Below are 8,280 nucleotides of genomic sequence, written 5' to 3' on the forward strand. Positions count from 1 at the left end.
AAGCGTAGGTTTCAGCGAAGGAATCCCATTCTGGTCCGGGAGCATCTCTAGTCCTCGAGAATGCGGGGTTCAAATGTGATTCCCCCCCACACACACACATCCGAAGGTCCGATTCACGGAGAAGAACCGGGATGGGACTCACCGCGCCGCGTGCGGGCTCAGCGCCGAAGAAATCGCCTCCTTCCCGGGGAGAAGCAGCAAAGAACTCGGAGGTCCAAGAAATGCAAACCCCGCTCGCTGGGAACCCCTCGCGCTTTTCCGCCCCCACGGGTCAAATCCGCCTTTCAGGTGCCGCCTGGAGCTCTCCTTCGGCCGGGAGGAACGAGCCTCCCCGAGCAGGCAAGGCGGAGTGGCGACTTGGCTGCGAGAGAGCGAGCGAGGGAACGAGCGGGTGGAGGGCGGGCTCCGATTACACGCGCGCCGGCCTCTCCGAGCCTTCCCCTGGCCCGCCCTCGCCGCTCCGGCAGCGCCTCCGCCTGAGCCCCCGAGACCTCCCGAGCCGAGCCAAAAGGGGAGGGGGGCGATCTTACATAAGCGGCCAGGCCACACCTCCCACGAAGGAGAAAAGGAAGGGAAGTGGGAAAGAAGGAAGGAAAGAAGGAAGGTGGTGGGTGGGTGGGAAGGAAGGAAGGAAGAAGGAAGGAAGGAAGTGTGGAAGGAAGGGTGGAAGGAAGGAAGGGTGGAAGGAAGGAAGGAAGGAGGGAAGGAAGGAAGGAGAGAGTTGTCTGTCAAACAGACAACAAATGGTCAAAATTGGGAGTGTCCTATCAAGTTCTGTACCTGTCAACGGTGTCCCCCAAGGCAGTGTTCTAGGACCAACTCTCTTCATACTCTACCTAAATGACCTCTGTGATCATATCAAGAGCAACTGCGTTCTCTTCGCTGAGGATGTAAAGCTATTCAACACCACAGACAATACTGCTACCCTTCAAAAAGATCTTGACTCTGTATCAGAATGGTCAAACAAATGGCAACTTCAAATCTCAACAAATAAATGCTCTGTCTTACATATTGGCAAAAAAATCAGAAAATAAAATACAGGCTGAATAGTCAAGACCTTGTTGATGATCCAAACTCTGTCAAGGTCCTTGGAGTACTCATCTCTAATGATCTAAGTGCTAGAGCCCACTGTAATTACATAGCCAAAAGGGCATTAAGAGTTGTTAGCCTAATCTTATGTAGCTTTTTCTCTGGTAATATTACACTACTAACTAGAGCATACAAAACATTTGCTAGACCAATACTCGAATACAGCTCATCAGTCTAAAACCCACATTACGTATCTGATATTAACACAGTTGAGAAAGTCCAGAAATATTTCACAAGAAGAGTTCTCCACTCCTCTACTCGTTGCAGAATATTTTATGCCACCAGACTTGAAATTCTAGACCTAGAAAACCTAGAACTACGCTGCCTTCGGTCTGATCTAAGTATAGTACATAAAATTATACATTGTAATGTCCAACCTGTCAATGAATACTTGAGCTTCAACCATGACAACACTAGAGCACACAATAGATACAAACTCAAGGTTAATCGCACCAAACTTGATTGCAGGAAATAGGACTTCAGCAACAGAGTGGTCAATGTCTGGAATACTCTACCTGACTCTGTGGTTTCTTCCCCAAACCCCAAAATCTTCAACATTAGACTGTCTACTATTGACCTCACCCCTTTCCTAAGAGGTCTGTAGGGAGCGTGCATAAGTGCACCAACGTGCCTACTGTCCCTGTCCTACTGTTTCTTTTTTTCTTTTTGTATCCATTTCGTGTATTTATAACCCTGTTTATATTTATTTGACAAAATAAATAAATAAATAAATAAAATAAAATAAAATAAAAACAATTACACAGTGGTGAGGAAATACTCTTTGATGTTATCTACTTTGAATAATGGAACCTCTGCAAGGAAACCACCAAACCCAGAGAGCACCAAGGACCCCTCAATTCAACCCCAAGCTACAAATATTCTCCTTTTTCGGAAGGCACTTTGTGCCTGTTTACAGCACTCTTTTCTTGGCTGACATGAGTTTCTTTGGTGGATGGTCCCATCTTAAAAGGGACGCCATGGCTCAGTGGCTAAGACGCTGAGCTTGTCGATCAGAAAGGTCAGCAGTTTGGCAGTTCGAATCCCCAGCGCCGCGTAACGGAGTGAGCTCCCATTCCTTGCCCCAGCTTCTGCCAACCTAGCAGTTCAAAAGCATGTAAAAAAAAAAAGCAAATAGAAAAATAGGGACCACTTTGGTGGGAAGGGAACAGCGTTCCATGCACCTTCAGCATTTAGTCCAGCTGGCCACATGATCTCCGGCTTTGTAACAGAGATGAGCAGTGCCCCCTAGAGCCAAAAACTACTAGCACGGATGTGCAAGGAGAACCTTTACTATCTTATAAGGATGGGTGCTGGGTTCAATTCCCCTGAGATCCGACTCATTTTAATGCTTGGCTCTCCAGATTGTGTCGCAAGTCAAAAGCAGAAGTTTTAAAATGATCGTTTTCATTCAAAGCCACATACATGTAATTATTAACGAACTCCGCAGCTCTTCCTAAAAGCAAACGTTCAAGCCTGAAAACGGTTTAGTGGAGGTCAAAACTGCAATATATTAAAAATCAGTAGGTGTCACTGCATAGTGAGAAGAAGATATATTACGTGAATACAAGATTTGCTTATCTTAGCAGAAGAAATCTTAACACTTTATTTGGACTAGTAGTAAAATGACTTATTATATGTAAAAATATGTTTATTCCTGCTGGGATTCTAGGATTTACAGCATGCCAGGAAAAAAAATTAAGCGTTCAAACAATTCTGAGGACTTTCATTAATAAAATGCCCCTGTAGATATTTAGTATTGATTTTAAAAATTCAATAAAATGACTCATTTATCAATAGGCTATAATTTAAAACGTGCCTGCATTTTAAGTATATTAAAATTTTACAGTGTAGAATTATTATTAGGGTATTTTATTAGTGATATTATTTTATCAAATCAGTTAACCAAACTTTGGGGAATTCAGAATAGAATAGAATAGAATAGAATAGAATAGAATAGAATAGAATAGAATAGAATAGAATAGAATAGAATAGAATAGAATTCTTTATTGGCCAAGTGTGATTGGACACACCAGGAATTTGTCTTGGTGCAAATGCTCTCAGTGTACCTAAAAAGAAAAGATACATTTGTCAAGAGTCAAGAATCATTAGGTACAGCACTTAATAATAGTCATAGGGTACAATAAGCAATCAAATCATACTAGGAGAACAGTCAATATAAATCATTAGGATACAAACGACAAAGTTACAGTCATACAATCACAAGTGGGAGGGGATGGGTGATAAGGAGTGATGAGAAGATTAATAGTAATAGTAGTGCAGACTTTGTAAGTAGCTGGACAGTGTGGAGGGAATTATTTGTTTAGCAGAGTGATGGCGTCCAGGACAAAACTCCCCTTGTGTCTAGGTGTACAGTGTTCTACAGTGTCGTTTTGAGGGTAGAAGTTGAAGCAGTTTATGTCCGGGATGTGAGGGGTCTGTAAACATTCAGCCTTATGTATTGTATGTTCTTAAAGTAACAGTATAAAGTAGCATATGGGCATGATGGCTCAGGAGTTAAAGGCTCTGAGCTTACTAGCTGGTATGCTGACCATTTGGGTTCAAGACCCAAGCACCACATGACTGGTTGAGCTCCCATTCCTTGCTCCAGCTCCTGTCCACCTAGCAGTTCGAAAGCAGGCAAATATGAGTAGATAAATAGGTACCACCAGGGGAAGATAACAGTGTTCCATGTGCCTTTGGAGTATAGCTATGCTGACCGCATGACCAGAGAACATATCTTTGGACAACACTGACTCCCTCGGCTAAGAAATGGAGATGAGCATCACCTCATAGAGGAGGAAACAACTGGACAAGGGAAACATAGCATAAAGTAGCATAAAGACTTACTAAATGACCTGACCTGGGGGTGCTCACATTGCAGGCCTGGTCAAAAGGGCCCAGCAGAGAGTATACTACCTGAGACTTCTCAGGAAACAACAACTGAATGAAAAATTGCTGGTGACCTTCTGCCGCTGCACCACAGAGAGCATTTTAACTTACTGCCCCCGTGCATGGTTTGCCAATTGCACAGGGGCAGATAGGAAAGCACTCCAGAGGGTTAACGTCATTGCCCAGAAGTTCATGGGTTGCCTTCTCCCCTCTTTGGAAGAGCTTTATAGTTCCTGCTGCCTTAAGAAAGTTCAAAACATTCTCAAAGATCCATCTCATCCTGGGAACCCCCCCTTTTTTTTGAACTATTACCATCTGGCAGATGGTACAGGACAATAAAAACAACGACAAATAGTCTGAAAAACAGCTTCTATCCCAGGGCAGTAACTCTGTTAAATTCTACTGTATAGTGCAATATTAATGCAATATCAGGGGTTTTCAGTCAATGTATAGAAAGTGAAGGATGTGTGTTTGTGTCTATTTTCACAGTCATAATGTGCACTGAAGATGGTATTTAATTTCATTTTATGAGGTGCAATGACAATAAAGTAAACTGAACTAAACTAAACTAAACTGAACTTTTACAGAAATACGCTCCTGAAACAAAAGTCACCTTTATACTTGTGGAAAAGTACAGCAACTTACACACTCAGATGAATCACCGTTTGTGAGAATCATTTCAATATACCTTGAGAATATATCATGCGTTTATTTTCATGGTCATGATGTGCACTGAAGATGGTGTTTGATTTCGTGGTACGAGGTGCAATGACAATAAAGTAAACTAAATGGAACATAACTTCTTCAAAAGACAAACAAACAAGGAAGTCCAGTTGCCTCCTGAAAAAGCACCTTTGACTGAGAATCTCTACAATTGGAACATAAGTAATTCAGTCCCTGTTGTATTGTTGTATCCTAATAAGCATACCTTTTGCATTTTATTTACTCTCCTTTGAAAGACACTGTTTTTGTGGAACTGTGTATTGTGTACAACAATTCATTCATTCATTCATTCAGTCATTCAGTCATTCATTCAATCATTCATGGAAAGTGTGACAACTGGGAAGATAAAGAAGCTGTAACCAACAACATCCAGAAAGTCAACATGCCAGCTGTGATACCCCCGTCCCCGACTGTACATGTGTGAATGCTGTTATTCCATTTTGGCTGCATTTGAGCCACGGAGTTGTATCCTGGATTGGTCAAAAAAGAGTTAAAGGCTTAAATCTCCCCTTCCATTGAAGGCATGCAGACTTTTCAACTCCGTCAAGTGCATAATTTCCACTGCTGGTTCTTTCCAAAGTGGGGGCAGTGAGAACAACACTGACTTTTCTTTGCTGGCCTGACAAATTCCCACTAATGCTGATTTCTACAGTAATCTCAGCCAATTATCTCACAGCAGCCTTGGTTCAGCATTTAATTGCAAGGTTGCATGCAGCGAGTCCAGCCGTTCTTTTATTTATGGTGCAGACTTGTTTGCTTCTCAAAAGAGCAGCATGCATTGTAACTGGTGGTCGGTGTGGAAAACCTAGGACTGATTTCAAGAAATGAGCAGTTGCAACCTGCTCACATGTACAACTATGCTACTAATTGACTGAAAGGGGGACCCAATGTGGACTGATATTTAATTAATTAATACTTGTAGATACAAACCAACAGTTTGAGGTTGCAACATTTCAATGATAAACATTAAATCAGTCTGTTTAAGGATTTTCAAGTTGAGGCAACTGTGTTTTTGCCAAACAGTTCTAGACTTGGAAGTAAATCTTTCTCATTAAAAAATGGGATTTAGTCCCTGCAGGGATAGATAGATAGATAGATAGATAGATAGATAGATAGATAGATAGATAGATAGATAGATGGATGGATGGATGGATGGATGGATGGATGGATGGATGGATGGATGGATGGATGGATGGATGGATGGATGGATGGATGGGGGTGTGTGGGGGTGTGTGGGTAGATAGATAGATAGATAGATAGATAGATAGATAGATAGATAGATAGATAGATAGATAGATAGATGGATGGATGGATGGATGGATGGACAGACAGACAGACAGACAGACAGACAGACATGGATGATAGATTAGCTAGATGGGTAGATGGATGGATGCCTGGATGGATGGATGGATGGATGGATGGATGGATGGATGGATGGACGGACGGACAGACAGACAGATAGATAGACAGACAGACATAGATGATAGATTAGCTAGATGGATAGATGGATGGATAGATAGACAGAAAGATAGATAGATAGATAGATAGATAGATAGATAGATAGATAGACAGACAGACAGACAGACAGACAGACAGACAGATGGATGTAGGCAGGCAGACATAGATAGAAAGACATATAGATATAGATAGATATAGATATAGATATAGATGGATGGATAGATGATAGATAGATAGATAGATAGATAGATAGATAGATAGATAGATAGATAGATGTAGCTAGATGATACAAAGAAAAAAGAAAAAGAAGAAAGAAAAAACGAAAAAAGAAAGAGATGATAGATATATTAAAATTTGGCAAAATCTGTTGCATGTTTTTGAGATAGATATCCGTTCTTAGACCAGAGATGCTATCATAATTTTTCAGCTTTCCAAATAGTTGCAATACGGGAGCAGTGGATCCCGAAGATGACTAACAGTTGAAGAAGAAGAAGCGTTTGCATGCCTCCTTGGGTTCAGAAACTGAAGTCTGGAGGCCGTTGCTTTTCCATCAATGTAGGGAAGTTCAGCCGTCTTTAAATGTTAGCAAGAGAAGATGGAGGAGGAGGAGGAGGAGGAGGGAAAGGAGGAGGGAAAGGAGGAGGGAGAGGAGGGGAACTGTGGAGTCCTTGGTGCTATCTGAGCTTGGTGGTTTTCTTGCCAGACGTTTCATTAGCCAGGTAGGTAACATCACCAATGCTCTAGCATTCGGTAATGAAACATCTGCAAGAAAACCACCAAGCTCAGAGAACACTAAGAAAACTATATCCTGAGATACAAATATCCTTTTCTATCAATTAATACTTCACTTCTTTTATCATGGTTTTTTTCATGCCTTTCCCATAAAGAAAGACCATTTTTACCTGCCTTGGAACCCCTGAATATCCGAAATTCCAAGTTCAGAAAAAACAACAAATGATGCCACAAAAATCATGACCGTGGGATATCTGAAGCAAATCTGCTAATCAATTCCTTTCACAACCAAGACTATAAATAGGACAACCGAGGCTGGCATGAAAATATAAAAAGGGTTAAAATCAAGGCCTATTCATAGAAAAGTCCAGAAATCCTTGAAGCGGGCATGTATTCTCTTTATCTACGAATAATTAGCTGTATTCTCTTTACGACACACAGAAAAATTTCCCACACTTTTCCAGTTTTCTTTTCCATAGAAAAAGTGAGACTTTTCCCCCCATTTGTGCCTGAAAAAAGTCTTCTAACATCAGCATCGATCTGCAAGATTTTATTTTAATACTCTGTTTCCCCCAAAAGACAACCTACCCTGAAAGTAAGTCCTAACTTAATTTTTACAATGTGTGCCCAATATAAGCCCTACCACCCAAATAAGCCCTAATTAAGATTCTACCCACTCCAGAGTGGGCAGGTAAAAATTAAGCTAGGGTGGGGGTGGGGGGTGGAGCTGCCCTACTACTTGCCTTTGGACAGTTGTAGCCAGGCCTCGCACCCCCTGAAACCTGCCTTGCCAGCCCATTTCTTCTGCAGCCAACAAGGCTGGCAAGGCTTTCCTGAAGGCCTCTGGAGCTGGTAACAAAGCTCTGGATCGATCCAGAACTCTGTTAGTGGCTGCAGGAGTCTTCAGGAAAGCCTTGCCAGCCACAGAAAAAGAAATTCCTGTAGGCCTCTGACAGCAAAATAGAGGCTTGGGGCAATGCACACAAGTGAGGTTAGCCAGTGGATGAAATCCCCTGAAAATAAGACCTTGTGCCTTTTTTGGTGGCAAAAAAAATATAAGACAGGATCTTATTTGCAGGGAAACATGGGTAGTAATGTTTTACCTGTAAAAGACTTTTTCTGTTTTAATTGTAATAATGCACGCACGAACCACCGCTTAAAACTCTATGTAAATTGGTCTAAATTTGACTGTAAAAATATGATTTCTGTAATCGAGTTGTCCAAATCTGAAATGCCCTGCCTGATTCAGTTGTCTCAGCTACAAATGTTCACAGTTTCAGTCACAAATTGACTTCCGGGGACCTTACATCACACTTAAGTGGTTAGTAGAGGGGGTGTGATGACCCAGAATGGAACACAAACGTAAAAAATCCACAACATAAATAAATG

General features: G+C 41.7%; 1 protein-coding gene across 1 annotated transcript in view; it reads right to left on the reverse strand.

The window, feature by feature from the left end:
* The window catches only part of SEMA3C (semaphorin 3C), a 148,283-nt gene extending 147,889 nt beyond the window's left edge, over window positions 1-394 (reverse strand). Inside the window, exon 1 of the mRNA XM_087934377.1 lies at window positions 143-394. The gene's annotated coding sequence lies outside the window, so the exon portion shown is untranslated. The remainder of the gene's footprint in view (window positions 1-142) is intronic.
* Window positions 395-8,280: the final 7,886 nt, after the last annotated feature.

Source organism: Pseudonaja textilis, chromosome 5 (genome assembly GCF_049901715.1).
Source record: "Pseudonaja textilis isolate UNSWEBS1 chromosome 5, rPseTex1.2, whole genome shotgun sequence".
Classification (NCBI taxonomy): domain Eukaryota; kingdom Metazoa; phylum Chordata; class Lepidosauria; order Squamata; family Elapidae; genus Pseudonaja; species Pseudonaja textilis.